The following is an 18,705-nucleotide window of genomic DNA, read 5'->3' on the forward strand; positions in this document are numbered from 1 at the left end:
TAACTCCTATCCTTCTCAAGCTATTTCAAAAAATTCAAGAGGAAGGAACACTTCCAAGTTCCTTTTATGAGGCGAACATAATTCTGATTCCAAAACCAGGCAAAGACAACACAAAGAAAGATAATTATAGGCCAATATCCCTGATGAATTTAGATGCTAAAATTCTCAACAAAATATTAGCAAACCAGATCCAGTAATACATGAAAAAAATCATACATCATGATCAAGTGGGATTTATTCTGGAGAGGCAAGGATGGTACAACATTCGTAAATCAATTAATGTGATTCACCACGTAAACAAAAGGAAGGAGAAAAACCACATGATAATTTTAATAGATGCAGAAAAAGCATTTGATAAAATCCAGCACCCATTTATGATTAAAACTCTTAGCAAAGTGGAAATACAGGGAACATACCTCAACATGATAAAGGCCATCTATGACAAACCCAGAGCCAACATCATAATTAATGGACAAAAATTAAAAGGAATTCCCCTAAAATCAGAAACAAGGCAGGGGTGCCCCATTTCACCACTCTTATTCAACATAGTACTGGAAGTCCTAGCTACAGCAATCAGACAAGAAGAAGAAATAAAAGGCATCCAAATTGGAAAAGAAGAAGTAAAACTATCATTATTTGCAGATGATATGATACTGTATATAGAAAACCCTAAAATCTCAGTCAAAACACTACTGGACCTAATAAACAAATTTAGCAAGGTGGCAGGATATAAAATTAATACACAGAAATCAGAAGCATTTTTATACATGAACAATGAACTGTCAGAAAGAGAAATTAAGGAAATAATTCCCTTCACTACTGCAACAAAAGAAATAAAGTACCTCAGATTAAATTTAACCAAAGAGGTTAAAGACTTGTACTCAGAAAATTATAAAACATTGATAAAAGAAATCAAGGAAGACACAAACAAGTGGAAGCATATACCGTGCTCATGGTTAGGAAGAATAAACATCATTAAAATGTCTATATTACCCAAAGTTATAAATTCAAAACCAACTAAAATGCAAAACCAACTAAAATACCAATGACATACTTCAAAGATATAGAACACATACTCCAAAAATTTATATGGAACCAAAAAAGAACACAAATAGCCTCAGCAATCTTGAAAAAGACGAATAATGTGGGCGGTATCACACTTCCCGATATCAAGTTATAATACAAGGCCATTGTACTCAGAACAGCTTGGTACTGGCATAAGAACAGGCACATAGATCAATGGAACAGAACAGAAAACCCAGAAATAAAACTACATCTTAATGGACAATTGATATTTGACAAAGGAGGTAAGAGCATACAGTAGAGTAAAGACAGTCTCTTTAACAAATGGTGTTGGGAAAACTGGACAGCTACCTGAAAAAAATGAAACTACACCACCAACTTATACCATGCACAAAAATAAACTCAAAATGGATAAAGAACTTAAATGTACATCATGAAACCATAAGCATCCAGGAGAAAACATAGGCAGTAAGCTCACTGACATCTATTGCAGCAATATATTTGCTGATTTATTTCCACAGGCAAATGAAATAAAAGACAGGATAAACAAATGGGACTATATCAAACTAAAAAGCTTTTGCACAGCTAAAGACAATATGAACAGAATAAAAAGACAAACCACACAATGGGAGAACATATTCGACAATACATCTGATAAGGGGTTAATAACCAAAATTTATAAAGAACTTGTAAAACTCAACACCAGGAAGACAATTCAATAAAAAAATGGGCACAAGAAATGAATAGACACTTCTCCAAAGAGGACATACAGATGGCCAATAGACAGATGAAAAAATGTTCAACATCACTAATCATTAGAGAAATGTAAATTAAAACCACAATGAGATACCACCTCACACCAGTCAGAATGACGCTCATTAACAAAACAACACACTATAGGTACTGGTGAGGATGTGGAGAAAAGGGAACCCTCCTGCACTGCTGGTGGAAATGAAGACTGGTGCAGCCACTGTGGATAACAGTATGGAGATTCCTCAAAAAATTAGAAATGGAACTGCCCTTTGACCCAGCCATCCCACTTATAGGCATATATCCCAAGGACACCCTATTACTGACTGAACAAAAGAAATGCACCCCCATGTTTATGGCAGCATTGTTCACAATAGCGAAGATCTGGAAACAGCCCAAGTGTCCGTCAGTGGACAAGTGGATTAAAAAGCTTTGGTACATATATACTATGGAATACTATGGGGCTATGAAAAAGAAGGAAATATTACCTTTTGCAACAATATGGAGGGACCCGAAAACTCTTATGTTGAGTGAAATAAGCCAGGCAGAGAATGAAAAATATCATAAGACCTCATGTATTTGAGGAATCCAAGGAATATGAGGACTGAGGAACGGAACTGAGACAGAGGAGGGATCAAAGGGACCAGAGGGAAAGAACAGAGGGAAAGGGGATGAGAGGATGGGATAAACCTGAGAGAAGGGGGGAGGGTACTGTAGGGAGGGGGGCAAGGGAGATGTTAAGGGGAATATGGCGGAGGGGGGATGCATTCGGGGTGACCCTAGAATCTATGTATTTAAACACAATTAATTAAATAAAAAATAAATATAAAAAAATATTTTAATTAAAAAAGTAAAAACAATAAAAGGGAAACACCAAATGCATTCAAGATAAACAAGAAAGCTTAATTATATTTATTTGTATTCTCTGGCTTTCCACACATTTGTTTGCTAAATAATCAAAGGTCTGAGGCTGGGAAAACTTTGAAAGGTCATTTTGCCCATAACACTGACTGTGCCAGGACTCCTTTAGATCTATCAATTCTCATCAGTGGCATGGATTATATATATATACACATACACTTGTGTTCTAGTGCTTTTAAAAGTGTACAATCATTTTTGGTTGATGTATTTTTTAGGATCAGGAGTTGATCAGTTTCTCTGTAAAGGGTCTGAAAATAAGTGGTAAAGGCCATGTGGTCTATAGGGTCCCTGTTGCAACTACTTAATTCTACCAGTGCCCTGGGGAAGGCAGCCAGAGCAACCTGTAAGTAAGTGGGTGTGGGTCAACTTTGGTAAAGCTTTGGCTGTAGGCCAGATTTGGCCAAAGGCAATAATTTGATGATCTATAATATATAGATTTTCAAAGCCTTAAGCTTGATATTACTTCTAAAGTTTCTTAGTTGGGCCACTTTTCTTTATAAAATAGGCTGGGTCTTTTTTAGCCATTTCCCAAAATTCTTTGGGGATTCCTAAACAATAGGATTTATTTTTGACTGAAAAAGTTGAAAAGGTCTTTAGTTAACAATCTATAGCTCACATCTAATATGGAATAAGTAAACTACATGTTCCAGAAATGATGCTCAATTGGGTGGGTACACAGTTGTTTTCTTTGACCTATAAGATTGACCCATACAGTGTCTGTTATTTAAACTGGTTAAAATAAAGATTTTATATCAATATTTTAAAATAGAAATCTTAACATTTAAAAAAACTGCGTTCCCTATTTTTCCTAACAACTTAGAAGACATGCCATATGCCACCTACCTTTCCTTATGGTGACAGTTGGATCTGAGTAGTAGCTAATAATTAAAAGGAGCTTGCAATCTCTAGTTTTCCACAGTCACCACTGCTCTCTATTGTACTTCAAACACTGAGTCTGAGTGTCACTTCCCATTTACCTTACATCTGCCCACCCTCATTTTATTTATTTTTTGGCATTACTTGTCTAGTTCCCGTCTCATTTAAGTTAGCAACCCCTAATATAGGTATGAAGAATTCTAGAGTGATTTCAGAACACGAGTCTATCACTTTCCTTGCACCCATTCATATTTTATTCCTTTCCTGTACATCCAAGGTAGAAATACCGATTTCTGTGATAAATCAATTTTGTAACTGCATGCTTTGAAGCTGGGAGGGAGGGGCCTGAAATTCCCTGTCTACTCTGTACTGATCACACCATCACTTTTCCTCTCCTCCACCCTGGTGTGTCTTCCAATTTTTCAGTCTCACAAGCTATCTCATTTAATTTATCTACTTAGATTCTTCCTTTACAACAGTGCAAATGCGCCTTTACTTTTCAACGATAAGGTACGCCTGTTTAAACTGGTTAAAATAAAGATTTTATATCAATATTTTAAAATAGAAATCTTAACATTTAAAAAAACTGCGTTCCCTATTTTCCCACCAGCTACTCAGCATCATAAGCTTTAGTAGAAAGTGCATCTGAATGTTTATAGTAGCCACTTGCTAAACCTGAGTAAATAAACAGGTCTTCAAATACAAAGATAATTCCCTTACATGGCAGGAGAGCATATGTCCTTGGGACGGCTACCTATGGAGTTGGGCTGAGTGATACTTATTCATCTGGCCTGCCTTGTATTGTGCACACTGCCTTTGTGATATGGGTACATTGGGTCAGTGCGTAGAATTCAACCAAGACCAATCATAGCCGCTAATATCTATTGAGCATTGTTTGTACCCAAGATGAGCCTAAGATCTTTTAACACATAATATTTTGCTTAATTCGCACAAGATAATCACAGAGTATATACTATTATATAGCTTATATAACTGTACCACAAAAAGTTAGGTAATCTTCCAAGGTCAAACAGAGGAACATGGATTTAAACTCAGGAAATATGGGTTTCAAAACACGTTCTCCCAACTGCTACCCCCACGGTCCTTACTTCTTTCTTAGAAGATGACCATATAGCAGAAGCAAGCCTCTCATCCAAACAAGTTCAAACCCAAGGTATTGCTGGCAATCTTCTAATTCAACCTTCACACTAAAATCCATCTGTAATAATATTGTATTTCAGAACTACCCATAGTCTTGTTTAGTAATGAAAAAAAAATACAGATATACTATACTTAGGCTTAAAGAACCTGGGATAAACATTTTTAATGGAAACTTTGAACATTTTCACTATATATATTTTTTCAGCCTGCATTGGGAATGAGACTGCTCAAAGCTTGATGGTCTCGGGATCCTCTATTTATTGAGATTTTTATTTTTTTATTTTACTGAACAAAGTGGGCATTTAGTTATAGCTGCTTTAATTTTTTTCTGAGGTAAAGATTGAAGTTGTATCTTAAAACAGGGAACTCGGGAACCTTCATTTCCCATCTGTTCATGTTATAATAAACTCAAAATGACTTTCTGGGGAGGATCTTGGCTTATCTAGGACTAGTCCTAAGGCTCAATCCTAAGCAAAACCACTTCTAGTGAGGCATGTCTTATAGCTAAACTCTTTGATTCCTACTGGATAATATTAATTCTATTCTTACCTTGGCTGAAAAAGCACATGGCTTTGTACTTCCTGACAAAATAGGGCAGCTATCCTTCATAAATTTCTCCAAGAGTATAGCTATCAACTCATTATTCATGTAGCAATATCTTTTTTATAAACCTGGTCAAGAAAAATAATGTACTTATAGATGATTTCCCCAAAGTTACACCTATTCCTCAGAAACAGTGAAGAAATTACGTTCTTTCTTTCCTATATTGACATCCAAGAAAATACATAGAATGTACTTATACCCACAGACACAAGATTAGAAAGAGATACTCCGCACTCCATCTGGGGATTGATGGCAGACCATCAGAAAGCAACAATCTGGACCACATAACATGGAACCTGATGGAAACACTCCTTCTTTCACAGAATTGATTTTCAATTAATTTTGCCATAGCAGATGCCCTGGTCCATATTGAGGGAGTATACAGGAGAGAGTTGATGATGAAGACTATCACTGTGTTTCCAATGAGGATGTCATTTGTGACATTATACAGTGTCTTTCTAGAAAGACTTATGGGAGAAATTTTGCTTTGGCCTTAATATCAGGCAGGATGGGACTTCTGCAAGCAACTGGCTTCATTTCGCTTATGAACAGTATGAATCATGTTTGCCTCCTCTCTTGGGCTGCTGAAACGCTCAGTGTCAAATGTGTGGCCCTTCTCTACAAAAGTGGTCAGACGTCTGGATTGCACTGGTTCTCTATTCCTCACTGTCTACAACCTACACTTGTCATCTCTTTTCTTTATCTATTTGTTTTATTCTATTATACCAATCAGGTTTTATTAACACATTTTCCTAAGCATTTCTGAACAAAGAAGGGTAGAAATAAGCATTCATTTTCTTTGGTGTTTTGTTTCTCCAATGACTGATTCCAATAGTGACACAATTACCACCACAAAAATCCTGAAAGTCACGCTTGACTCTTTCTTCTCCTGAAGGTCCACAGTTCATTCTGCTGCATATTCAGCTACTTAAACTCTATTGCCACTACCTTAGTTTAGGCCAACAGCATCTCTCTTCTGTAATAACTAAGTGGTCTTATTTCCTTGTGCCCATGCTGTTCCCTATCCAACCTATTCTCTGGGCTTCTGCCATGCTGTAAAGCAGGGGTCCCCAAACTTTTTACACAGGGGGCCAGTTCACTGTCCCTCAGACCATTGGAGGGCCGGACTATAAAAAAAACTATGAACAAATCCCTATGCACACTGCACATATCTTATTTTAAAGTAAAAAAACAAAACGGGAACAAATACAATATTTAAAATAAAGAACAAGTAAATTTAAATCAACAAACTGACCAGTATTTCAATGGGAACTACGGGCCTGCTTTTGGCTAATGAGATGGTCAATGTGCTCCTCTCACTGACCACCAATGAAAGAGGTGCCCCTTCCGGAAGTGCGGTGGGGGCCGGATCAATGGCCTCAGGGGGCCGCATGTGGCCCGCGGGCCGTAGTTTGGGGACCCCTGCTGTAAAGCCTACATTGGCTTCCTTTTTACCTTAAGATTGGGTCTAAACTCTCTAAAAGGCATGTGAAGACACTGGAAAATCTGGAATGAGCACTTTTTGATATAACCCATGGTACATCTTTTACTTCCTCAAAGTATAATGCTCTCTCCCTCTTCTGAGCATTTGAACATTCTGTTCCCTTTGCCTGGAACAATCTGATTCCACCTTCTTGGTTCACTTATACTCACTCTCAATTTAAATGTTCCCTTTTGGGGGCAGGCTTTCTGGCATCTTGGATTTGGTCACACATTTCTGTTACATGCCTCCAGAAGCAGTTATTATTCAGAAGGTACAAATTATTGTGTTTATTAGAAGTTACTGATTGGCTGGTCTGTTTTTCCTGCAACACTCTCACAAAGGGACACATTTGTGCTCACTGCTCTCATCACAGTGCCTGGAACATTATGGGTACATAAATGTCAGTTCAGTGATTGACAGAATAAGCTAAATCACCATCAAAGTACCAAAAACTTGGAAAGGCAAAATACAAGATTCCTGACTAAGTATATCTTTACTGGATTCAGAAACTTAATGAAATGACCTGCAAAGTTGCTCTTACTTTATTTTATACAAAAATTTATTTCATTATATTAGTTTACACCTTTTCTATTTTCTAATATTTTCATCTTAAAATAGAGGAGAATTCACACAAGCATATTATTTCTAGGCTGACTTCTTATTCAACTGCCATTATCCCCCAGGTTACTGCAGGAAGAAAAGCCAAAGTTAATCTTCAGAGATCTTTCTACTTATCTAGGGATACTCTGTTATTTAGACTTAAAGGCAGGTTTGGTTGTCTGTGTGAGAGAAAACAGAGGAGAGAGATAACCACCTAGTAATACAGAGATATCATTTACTTGCCAGAGTCACTGGGAGCCTCATAGAGACAGTGCAATGCAAACTACTCATGCCATCAATGGTTTCTACCTTTCAGTTAAAATAAACTGTGCTGTTACCTTTTCTGCACATACTACAAGGGGAGACAATACTGCAAACTTTTATTCTTGGGCTGAAAGTATGTGAGTAGACCTAGGTTTTTCTTTATTTCCTTCATTATTGACTTTTTTTTTTTTTTTGTATTTTTCTGAAGTTGGAAAGGGGGAGGCAGCCAGACAGACTCCCGCATGTGCCCGACTGGGATCCACCCGGCATGCCCACCAGGGGGCGATGCTCTGCCCATCTGGGGAGTTGCTCTGCCGCAATCAGAGCCACTCTAGCGCCTGAGGCAGAGGCCACAGAGCCATCCTCAGCGCTCAGGCAAACTTCGCTTCAATGGAGCCCCTGCCGCAGGAGGGGAAGAGAGAGACAGAGAGGAAGGAGAGGGGGAGGGGTGGAGAAGCAGATGGGCGCTTCTTCTGTGTGCCCTGGCCGGAATCGAACCCAGGACTCCCGCATGCCAGGCCGACGCTCCATCACTGAGCCAATCGGCCAGGGCCTCATTATTGACTCTTGCTCATTCATAAGTTCTAACAAGATGTTCCTATTTGAAACATGAGAATCGTGTATGTTATGAGTTCTACAACATTCAGACAAAACAATTACTCTTACTGCTGCTCAAGTAAATATTTTACTTCAAGGATGCCTCTAAAGCATTTGCAAACTGGTTAGAACTCTCAGTTGTGAGTAAGTGGAGAGGGACTCCCAGGTTGCCATAGATCTCAACATCTCAGACTCAGCTGCATCTCAAGATTGATGCTCAGTGAGATGCCCTGTGCTCTTCTACAGTGATTTCTGTTACTTGCAACCAAGGAATCTGAACTAGTAGAGCAGGTAAACTCAGTCAATATGATATCAAACACATGAGCGGTCTGAAGAATGGGATGTCACAGAGAAAATAAAGGGAATTTTGTCTTGAAATTACCATTGTGAAAGAGCATCAGGGCACTCTTAAATAGAAAGAAAAATCATTGTCAAAATGAACAACTGAAGATTACTAAGCATAACTAGAAACGCTGACTTCTGCATATAGGATCAGTTCAATTAAATAATCATCTTCTGTCTGACCTGTGATGGCGCAGTGGATAAACTGTCAACCTGGAACACTGAGGTCACCAGTTTGAAACCCTGGGCTTGCCTGGTCAAGGCAACTAATATGAATTGATGCTTCCTGCTTCTTCCCCTCTTCAGTTCTCTCTCTCTCTCTCTCTCTCTCTTTCAAACAAAAAAAAAATACACACACACACACCCCCGGTAAATAAAATAAAAAAAAATAAACTTTTATGCATACATATGTACACACACTCACCAAAGTATTATCTTCCCCTTTCTAACTTTAATTTTTAAGATTTAAAATGCCATTAGGAGTAAAGCATACTTTTTTAATGCACTACTAAATAAACAAAAAATACTGCAATTAAATGATGATATAAGGCTTTCTTACCACTTAATTTTTATTTTATGCTTCTTGAAATGGCTCTTTTACATTTAGGTGGATAAATTTTTAGTACTTATGATTCTTATGCATAAAAAGGGAAAGCTGAATTAATATATTGGTTAGGGGACTAGTAAAACATCATTATACTCAGAGTTCAACCATTTCAAATCACTTTTTTTATTATTATAAGTTTTTATTAATTTTAATGGGGTGACATCATTAAATCAGGGTACATATGTTCAAAGAAAACATGTCCAGGTTATCTTGTCAATCAATTATGTTGCATATCCATCACCCAAAGTCAGATTGTCCTCCATCACCTTCTATCTGGTTTTCTTTGTGCCCCTCCCCCTCCCCCTTCCCCTCTTCCTCCCTCTCCTCCCCCCATTCCCCAGTAACCCCCATACTCTTGTCCATATCTCTTATTCTCGTTTTTATGTCCCACCAATGTATGGAATCATGCAGTTCTTAGTTTTTTCTCATTTACTTATTTCACTCTGTATAATGTTATCAAGATCCATCCATTTTGTTGTAAATGATCCGATGTCATCATTTCTTATGGCTGAGTAGTATTCCATAGTATATATGTACCACATCTTCTTTATCCAGTCATTTATTGAAGGGTTTTTTGGTTGTTTCCATGTCTTGGCCACTGTGAATAATGCTGCAATGAACATGGGGCTATATGTGTCTTTACTTATCAGTGTCCAAATCACTTTTTAATTCAACCTTTGATAACTATGCATTTCTTAAAAGACTGATTCACATTCTCTAAGCTGCCAACCATCATTTGGCAAATTTTCATGCTAGCGCTTTCTTGATCTTACCAGAAGGTTTCAATAGAACATGGTCAGACAATAACCTAATCTTCTTTTCTCAAATGGTCCTTAAATGACTGTCTTAAATGTCAAGATGGTACAGTTGTCTAGCCATGCAACAAAAAATAACAACCATGTTCATACTTGCAAAAGTGACAGTGATGTTTCCGCCGCTGCCAACACTTGTGAGACGCCATAAACTGTAAGCTGTATTCTGCTTTTAGAGCTACTAGAATGTGTATGTGATAGGGGCAAGTATATCTTAGAAGCAATGAAATATAATGTTAGAGACTCACCCCAAAATACAAACTAAAGCCCTGTAAGAAGGGCTTGATCATTTTTATTTCTGCAAAAACCACTATTTTTACTCAAGGATGCTTTTAGAGTGTTCCCAAACTCGTTAACTCTCTCAGTTATTTGCAAGCTGAGTAGCTTAGTGGTAGAATAATCAACCCAAAATGACAACTATTCCAACTGACTGGTTTGGGTCATGAATCTTCTTTAGTAAAAAGGAATTCCCTGCAAGCTGTCCTGATCCAGAGGAGGCAGAAATTCCATGAAGGGTCTAATTATCCACTTCTCCCAGTTGCACAGAGACAGAGTGGATGAAATAGAACAGAGCTGAATCACAACTGGCTTAATCACATCAATGCCCTATCTCACTCACCCCAACCTTCTGTGCAAGTATAAAGTTTATGCAAGTTGCATTCATTTGAAATACCCAAGAAACAAACTAGTTAAGTAGGTATGTAGGTTGACAAAATATTGCTTACATACTATCTTTGAATCTCTCAGACTTTTTGGGAGAAATACAACTTATCACTTTTATTTTTTCTTTTTTTTTAATAGACAGACAGAGAGTCAGAGAGAGGGATAGATAGGGACAAAAAGACAGGAATGGAGAGAGATGAGAAGCATCTATCATCAGTTTTTCGTTGTGACACCTTAGTTGTTCATTGATTGCTTTCTCATATGTGCCTTGACCGTGGGGCTACAGCAGACCGAGTAACCCCTTGCTCGAGCCAGCAACCTTGGGTCCAAGCTGGTGAGCTTTGCTCGAACCAGATGAGCCCACACTCAAGCTGGCGACCTCGGGGTCTCGAACCTGGGTCCTCTGCATCCCAGTCTGACGCTCTATCCACTACACCACCGCCTGGTCAGGCACAACTTATCACCTTTTAATTCAAGATTCCTCCCTAAATTCATTGTCTACATTCCAGCTGGGTGATAAGACAAGATTGTGACAAGACTGTGACAAGACTGGGACAGTCTCGAGCTGAGAAGGTTCCAAGGACCTGGGGAGGGGGGAGTAGCAGGCTTGGATGAAGCTAACACATGGGGAGTTAAGTGGCAGCCCAGTGAGTAGCAGGAAGTTGTACAAAATAGAACAATAATGAAAGTTATTCTCCCTCCACTAAATACAGCATTATCTTTGTCTTAGCCCTTATATTTGAAAGATGACTTTATTCTCTAAATAGGAAGAGAGAGACATAAGCCCACATTGTTTACACTGTACATTTATTGCCGAATTGGTTTTTAGGGTTGTCAGAATAAAGGGGATATAAAAATTTAGACTTCTAGGAAATTTACAGTGATGCTGAAATATACCCAGCAGTAATTTAATTTTCTTATTCAGCTCTTCCAAGAGAAACGAAACAGAATGTGCAGAAGTCCAAGAAGAAATCTGAAGAGAATGCAGAAAATGAGCTAATTGCTAATTGTAACCATTGGTACCACACACACCAAGTCAGTTCAGACCACATTAGCTCAGTCCAAAGCAAGGAAATGCTTAGTGAGAAAGAGGAGTAAGAAGAGAAAGATCAGAACAAAAATAAACAAAGGGACAGACTGTCTTATAATATAATGTATTTAAAATAAATGGCAAGTCAGGATAAAAACGCATGAGAGAAAACTGGCTCTCAGGGTTGCTGAGTATCTATCCATAACACCACACAAATAAGTATTTACTAGATAATAAGAAACATACTTTAATATTCAGAAAAAAATTGAGGAGGAATCTAAGAGAGTATACAGAAGACTTTACAGTCCCTACAAATTTTATACCAACAGGCTGATAAGACTATGTATACAAAGTAGTATATCAAAATCAATTTCCTATATACCAGGGTTAGAAAAATACCTTAGCTTTTATTTTTCAAAAAATGCTATTTAAAAAAAATTCTAATATAGCCAGGAAAATTAGTATGTAATGCAAGGAAATGTTTGTTTTTAATTTTTACATCAATTTTTAAATGAAGGTTTAAGTTATAAGATTTTGAAAAATTTTTGTTAGTGCCATAGCATAATAAAGTGGATTATGCTTTACTTTTTTTTTTTTAGGTTTTGAAAAATGTGGATTTTTAAAAATTTTTTAAATTTTTTTATTATTAATTTTAATGCAGTGACATTGATAAATCAGGGTACATATATTCAGAGAAAACATCTCCAGATTATTTTGACATTTGATTATGTTGCATACCCCTCACCCAAAGTCAAATTGTCTTCCGTCACCTTCTATCTGGTTTTCTTTGTGCCCCTCCCCTCCCCCACCTTCTCTTTGTTTTAAAATAGAAAGATTAGTTTTTTATATTATTAGAAAACCACAGGCCCTGGCTGGTTTGCTCAGCAGTAGAGCGTCAGCCTGGCGTGCGGGGGACCCGGGTTCGATTCCCGGCCAGGGCACATAGGAGAGGCGCCCATTTGCTTCTCCACCCCCTCCCTCCTTCCTCTCTGTCTCTCTCTTCCCCTCCTGCAGCCAAGGCTCCATTGGAGCAAGGATGGCCCGGGCGCTGGGGATGGCTCCTTGGCCTCTGCCCCAGGCGCTAGAGGGGCTCTGGTTGTGGCAGAGCGACGCCCCGGAGGGGCAGAGCATCGCCCCCCTGGTGGGCAGAGCGTGGCCCCTGGTGGGCGTGCCGGGTGGATCCCGGTCGGGCGCATGCGGGAGTCTGTCTGACTATCTCTCCCCGTTTCCAGCTTCAGAAAAATACAAAAAAAAAAAGAAAACCACAAATATGAAAATGCTTCTATGCTAACATGTCTCTTCCATCATTGCTTTTCAGATTTTGTAGTGCACGCAAATCACCTGGAGAGCATGGAAATGCAGTCTGATTTAGTAGGTCTAAGATGAGGCCCGAGAACCTGCATTTTAAGAAGCTATTAAGTGTTGCTGACTGAGGCTGCGGTTCCGTGGACCACGACTTGAGTAGTAAGGCTCACCATGCCCCCTCTAGAATTGGTGGGGTCTTTCCCAAGTGATATGTAGACCAAACAACTGTTAACTTCTGTAAGAGCCTGCTTTTTCATTTAAAAGCATTATCATAATCAAAATACTAAACAGGTCCCTAATATGTGGATAGGTTAGGTTATGCATAAAAATACAGACTCCTGCCCCCTAGAAGTTTATAATCTAACACAAAAACACCGGTTTTGGTGAGTGCGTGACCTTCCAAAGAACAGCAACACCAAAGCAAATGCTTGTCTTCAAATCACAGCTAAATCAAAGGTTTAGTTTGTTTTCAGAGTAAAATCAAGGTAACAGTTGGTAGAAACAGAGATGCTTTAGTTTAAAAACTGAAATTGTAACATATACTACAGAGCTGTCAGTTTTCTTTGGGACAATTCCTATGAGAGGGCACAACATGTCAGAAATGATGAAAAGAGCGGTGTGTTAGGCTGCAGGACACAGAATGTCACCACAGCACAAGAAATATGGCTGCAGTTGTCAACAGCATTATTGTTGCCTAAAACAAATACTAATAGTGATCAGGAAAATGCAGATCAAAAACCACAATAAGATACCACCGCACACCTGTTAGGATGGCTATTTAAAAAAAAAAATTAAAAGATAACAAGCATTGCCAAGAATGTGGCAAAAAGGGAACCCTTGTACACTGTCAGTGGGAATGTAAATTGGTAAAGGCAACATGGAAAACAATATGGAGGATCCTCAAAAACCTAAAAATAGAACTACCATATGATCCACAATCTCTTTACCCTTTTTCTGGGGATACAGTGGTACCTTGTGAAACAAACAGACCTTTATACGATTTTTTTTTTAAGATACGAGCTATGACTCGGTTCATATTTTTGTTCAAGATCTGAGTGAAATTTCGAGATACGTGTCGTGATTCGAGAAGCTGCCGCTAGTTGGCGTGTTGGCGCTCGGGTCCAGTATGGGCAGTTTGATATACGAGTGGACTGACTTACGAGCTCGGTGACAGAACAAATTAAATTCGTGTCTCCAGGTAACATTGTGTATTCAAAGGAAATAAAACAAGTCCCTGGAGCTCCATCTTTATCGGCATTATTCACGATAGCTAAGATGTGGAAACACCCTGTCTCTTGACAGATGAATGGCTAAATAATATGATAAATAAGATATATAATATATAATACACACACTGGGGAACATTATTTAACCTTTACAAAGGAAATCCTACCATTTGCAACAAGATGAAGAAACCTGTAGAACATTGTGTTAAGAGAAATTAGCAGACACACAAAGCAAAAAACCTTGCATGATAACAATTATAGGTGAAATCTAAAAATGTCAAATACACGGAGGCAGAGAGTGGAATGGTGGTTGCCAACGCCAGTGAGACGGGGGAAACGAAGAGATGTTGGTCAAAGGGTACAAAGTTATAGTTATGTAGGGTGACCAAGCCTAGAGATCTAATGTACTGCCTGATGGTTACAATTAATAATACTAATTGAAGATTGGAAATTTGATAAGAGTAGATTGCAGGTGCTCTCAATACACACAACTATGTGAAGAGATGATGTTAATTAGCTTGACTGCAGTAATCATTTCTTTTTCTTCACTGCTCTATGCATTTATTAGTGAACAGTAACGTGGCAGAGGGGACAGAAGCTCACAGAGACTACACAGTTTCACAGAGATGCACTGCAGGAAAAGTGACTAAGGACCAAGAGAGCCCTAGGGTCTCAGTGGATGCAGTAATCATTTCAACAGGTATACAGCTAGTGCTCAACTTACGACCATGACTGGTTCCGACAGACCGGTCGTAACACGATTTGGTCATAAGTTGAGTAGGCTATCTTTAAGTCATATTTTATCATAATTTTCTTTCATTATTGTTATATATCATAATTTCTTTGTTCATTTTATGCCATTTGTATCATCTCCATACCATTTTGTTTCTTATTTTTACATTCATCAGGTTTAAGTAAAACAGTGCATTACCAGTACAACTGGTTTAATATTTGCAAAGACAATTTCTTCTTGGTAGACATCTTGGGAGGGGTTTGATGAAAAATATCCAAGACACTAAACACAAATTGCTGTACCGAGTCTGGGATAACAGTTGAAATGGTGCACGCGGAGATGATAGTGCTGCCGGAAGCTGGTCCGCAATGTCATATGCCCAGCTGGGCAACGCTTGCGCTGCCAGACACGGAGCAGTCGTGGCTAGCGATTGTCGTAAAGTCGAATGGTTGTAAGTTGCATAGGTTGTAAGTTGATCAATATTTGTATGTATATCAAATCATGTTGCACACCTCAAATGTATACAATTGTTATTTAAAAAAGACAGTAGAGAACTTAATAGCTTTTGTTAATTTACAGGTAAAATTAAATATACTTTGACTCTCAAATATATTTGATGCACTTTCTAAAATTATGTCTCTAACTTTTCTTCTAAAAGCTTTATAAAAAATATATCTCTCAGTAAATGAAATCAAAACAGTATTAGGATCGATTACTTGCATCTGAAAAAACAAGCTGGATCTGTTATAAATTCTAGACTTCCTTGCTGCCATGGCCGTACAAGTGTTCAACTGGTATAAAAATAATCCTGCCAAGCTTTGGGAAGACTCGAGAAGCTGGAAGGAGAGCCAGGATGTTAGAAACATCTCCCCGGTCCCACTGTTTCCCTTTCTGTCAAACTCATAAAAATGTACATAATACATACACATTTGTAAAAAAATACACTCTAGCTGTGTCAAAGTAAACTTAAATTTGGAGGTTTATGTGTCTTTCACATAATGCAGCTCATTGTTTCTCTGAGATATAAGGATGAGATATTTTGATACCTGGGGCAATGCTGAAATTATTCAATTTGAGTTGGGTAATTAAGAGCAGACTCTTACTACTAATGCTTGATCAGCTTAAACTTACAATATACAAAATATTCCTCTTCCTGAGATTTTTGAAATCTAATATCATTTGAAATGGGAAAAGCCAAAAATTATTTCTCTTCCAGAATAAGACATAATTATAGCCTCCTGAAGCTGCAGCTACATGACTAAACAGCCACTTTATTGGATTATTTTCCCGCCTTCTCGTGTCAAATGGCCTTTCATTCTCTCCTTGTAAGGAGTCTTAATATTTAAAACAAAACTTACTCTAAATGAAGTAATTGATACTTTACAACATTTCTAAAAGGTAATTTTAAAGTAAAGGAAAAAGGCTTGAATGAATATGTCTGCATTTGAGCCCTTAGCTCTTATTAACTCAGTGATTTCAACCTTCTCAGAGGTTAAGTTTCCTCATTAGTCAGAGACATGAATAAAGGATTAAGTAAAACATGAAAACTATAGAATGCTATGTTAGTTTTTATCTTATTTTAGGTAACAAAAGCAGCAGCTTTCATAAAAATAATCACAAAGTAAGATATATTCTTATATTAAAATTCAGGCCCTGGCCGGTTGGCTCAGCGGTAGAGCGTCGGCCTGGCATGAGGGGGACCCAGGTTCGATTCCCGGCCAGGGCACATAGGAGAAGCGCCCATTTGCTTCTCCACCCCCCCCCCTTCCTCTCTGTCTCTCTCTTTCCCTCCCACAGCCAAGGCTCCATTGGAGCAAAGATGGCCCGGGCTCTGGGGATGGCTCCTTGGCCTCTGCCCCAGGCGCTAGAGTGGCTCTGGTCGCGGCAGAGCGACGCCCCGGAGGGGCAGAGCATCGCCCCCTGGTGGGCAGAGCGTCGCCCCTGGTGGGCGTGCCAGGTGGATCCCGGTCTGGCGCATGCGGGAGTCTGTCTGACTGTCTCTCCCCGTTTCCAGCTTCAGAAAAATACAAACAAAAAAAAAATTCATATATTAAAAATATATTGTAGCAGAGACCTATATTCATCCACCAAAATCCATTTTCCTTCTCTTCTGGGGCATTGAGTTAGACTACATTACCCAGATTCCCTTGCAGTTATGACAGACCTTGACAATGGTATTGTGAGTGGGACTAATACATGGTTCTTCCTGATCTGGCCCATGAACTTCATCTTTTTCCTCCCCCTTTGGGTAAATACAGATGATATCAAGAATCTAGGAGACAGAAGCAACTCAAGTTGGAGGACGCTTGAATAAATGTTTCATCTCATGGAAAATAACTACATAGTGACCTTTACCCCATCCTAGGCTTTTCTGTATATGAGAAACAAACTTCTATTATTACTGGGCCATTTCATGTTTGAGTGTATTTGTTTACACTGCTTAATTTATCCCTAATTCAGCGATTTCCAACCAATGTGCCCTAAGAGGCATACTGGAGTGCTGCAAGAATTTTTTTTTTTTTTTTTTTGTATTTTTCTGAAGCTGGAAACGGGGAGAGACAGTCAGACAGACTCCCGCATGTGCCCGACCAGGATCCACCCGGCACGCCCACCAGGGGGCGATGCTCTGCCCCTCCGGGGCATCGCTCTGCCGGGACCAGAGCCACTCTAGCGCCTGGGGCAGAGGCCAAGGAGCCATCCCCAGCGCCCGGGCCATCTTTGCTCCAATGGAGCCTCGGCTGCGGGAGGGGAAGAGAGAGACAGAGAGGAAGGAGAGGGGGAGGGGTGGAGAAGCAGATGGGCACTTCTCCTGTGTGCCCTGGCCGGGAATCGAACCCGGGTCCCCCTGCACGCCAGGTCGACGCTCTACCGCTGAGCCAACCGGCCAGGGCTGCAAGAGTTTTTAAAACATGTAATACCTGCCTGTTTAGTCAGGGGCACTGACCTCTTTCCCCTTAGATTGTCAAATTTAAAAAATGACAACAGCCAACACAACAATAGCCTTCTCGTGTGAATGAATCAAAGGTATATCTATATGGTGTTTTTTTTTCAGACTGGCAAAAAATATATTTTTTTGGTGTGCAGCAGAATTTTAGTAATTAGTTTATGTTACCATGAGATAAAAAAGGTTGAAAATCTTTGCCTGAACTAATATACATATGAATTTTAATAATTGCATTAATAATACTAAAAATAATGTCAGCTAATATTTATTAAGCTTTTACTAAAGCCAGGGGTCCCCAAACTTTTTACACAGGGGCTCAGTTCACTGTCCCTCAGACCGTTGGAGGGCCGGACTATAAAAAAGACTATGAACAAATCCCTACGTACACTGCACATATCTTATTTTAAAGTAAAAAAAACAAAACGGGAACAAATACAATATTTAAAATAAAGAACAAGTAAATTTAAATCAACAAACTGACCAGTATTTCAATGGGAACTATGGTCCTCTCACTGACCACCAATAAAAGAGGTGCCCCCTTCCAGAAGTGCAGCAGGGGCCGGATAAATGGCCTCGGGGGGCCGCATGCGGCCCGCAGGCCGTAGTTTGGGGACCCCTGACTAAAGCGGTAGAAACTAATCTCAACTTAACACATATAACTATTTTCAAAAAGACTTCTCCAGGCCTCTACTCGGAACTCCTCTATACTTTGCACTTGGCATAAATGAGCCTAATGAGATGTTCTTACAGTTCAGATTAGACTAG

This window comes from Saccopteryx leptura, chromosome 10 (assembly GCF_036850995.1).
Source record: "Saccopteryx leptura isolate mSacLep1 chromosome 10, mSacLep1_pri_phased_curated, whole genome shotgun sequence".
NCBI lineage: Eukaryota > Metazoa > Chordata > Mammalia > Chiroptera > Emballonuridae > Saccopteryx > Saccopteryx leptura.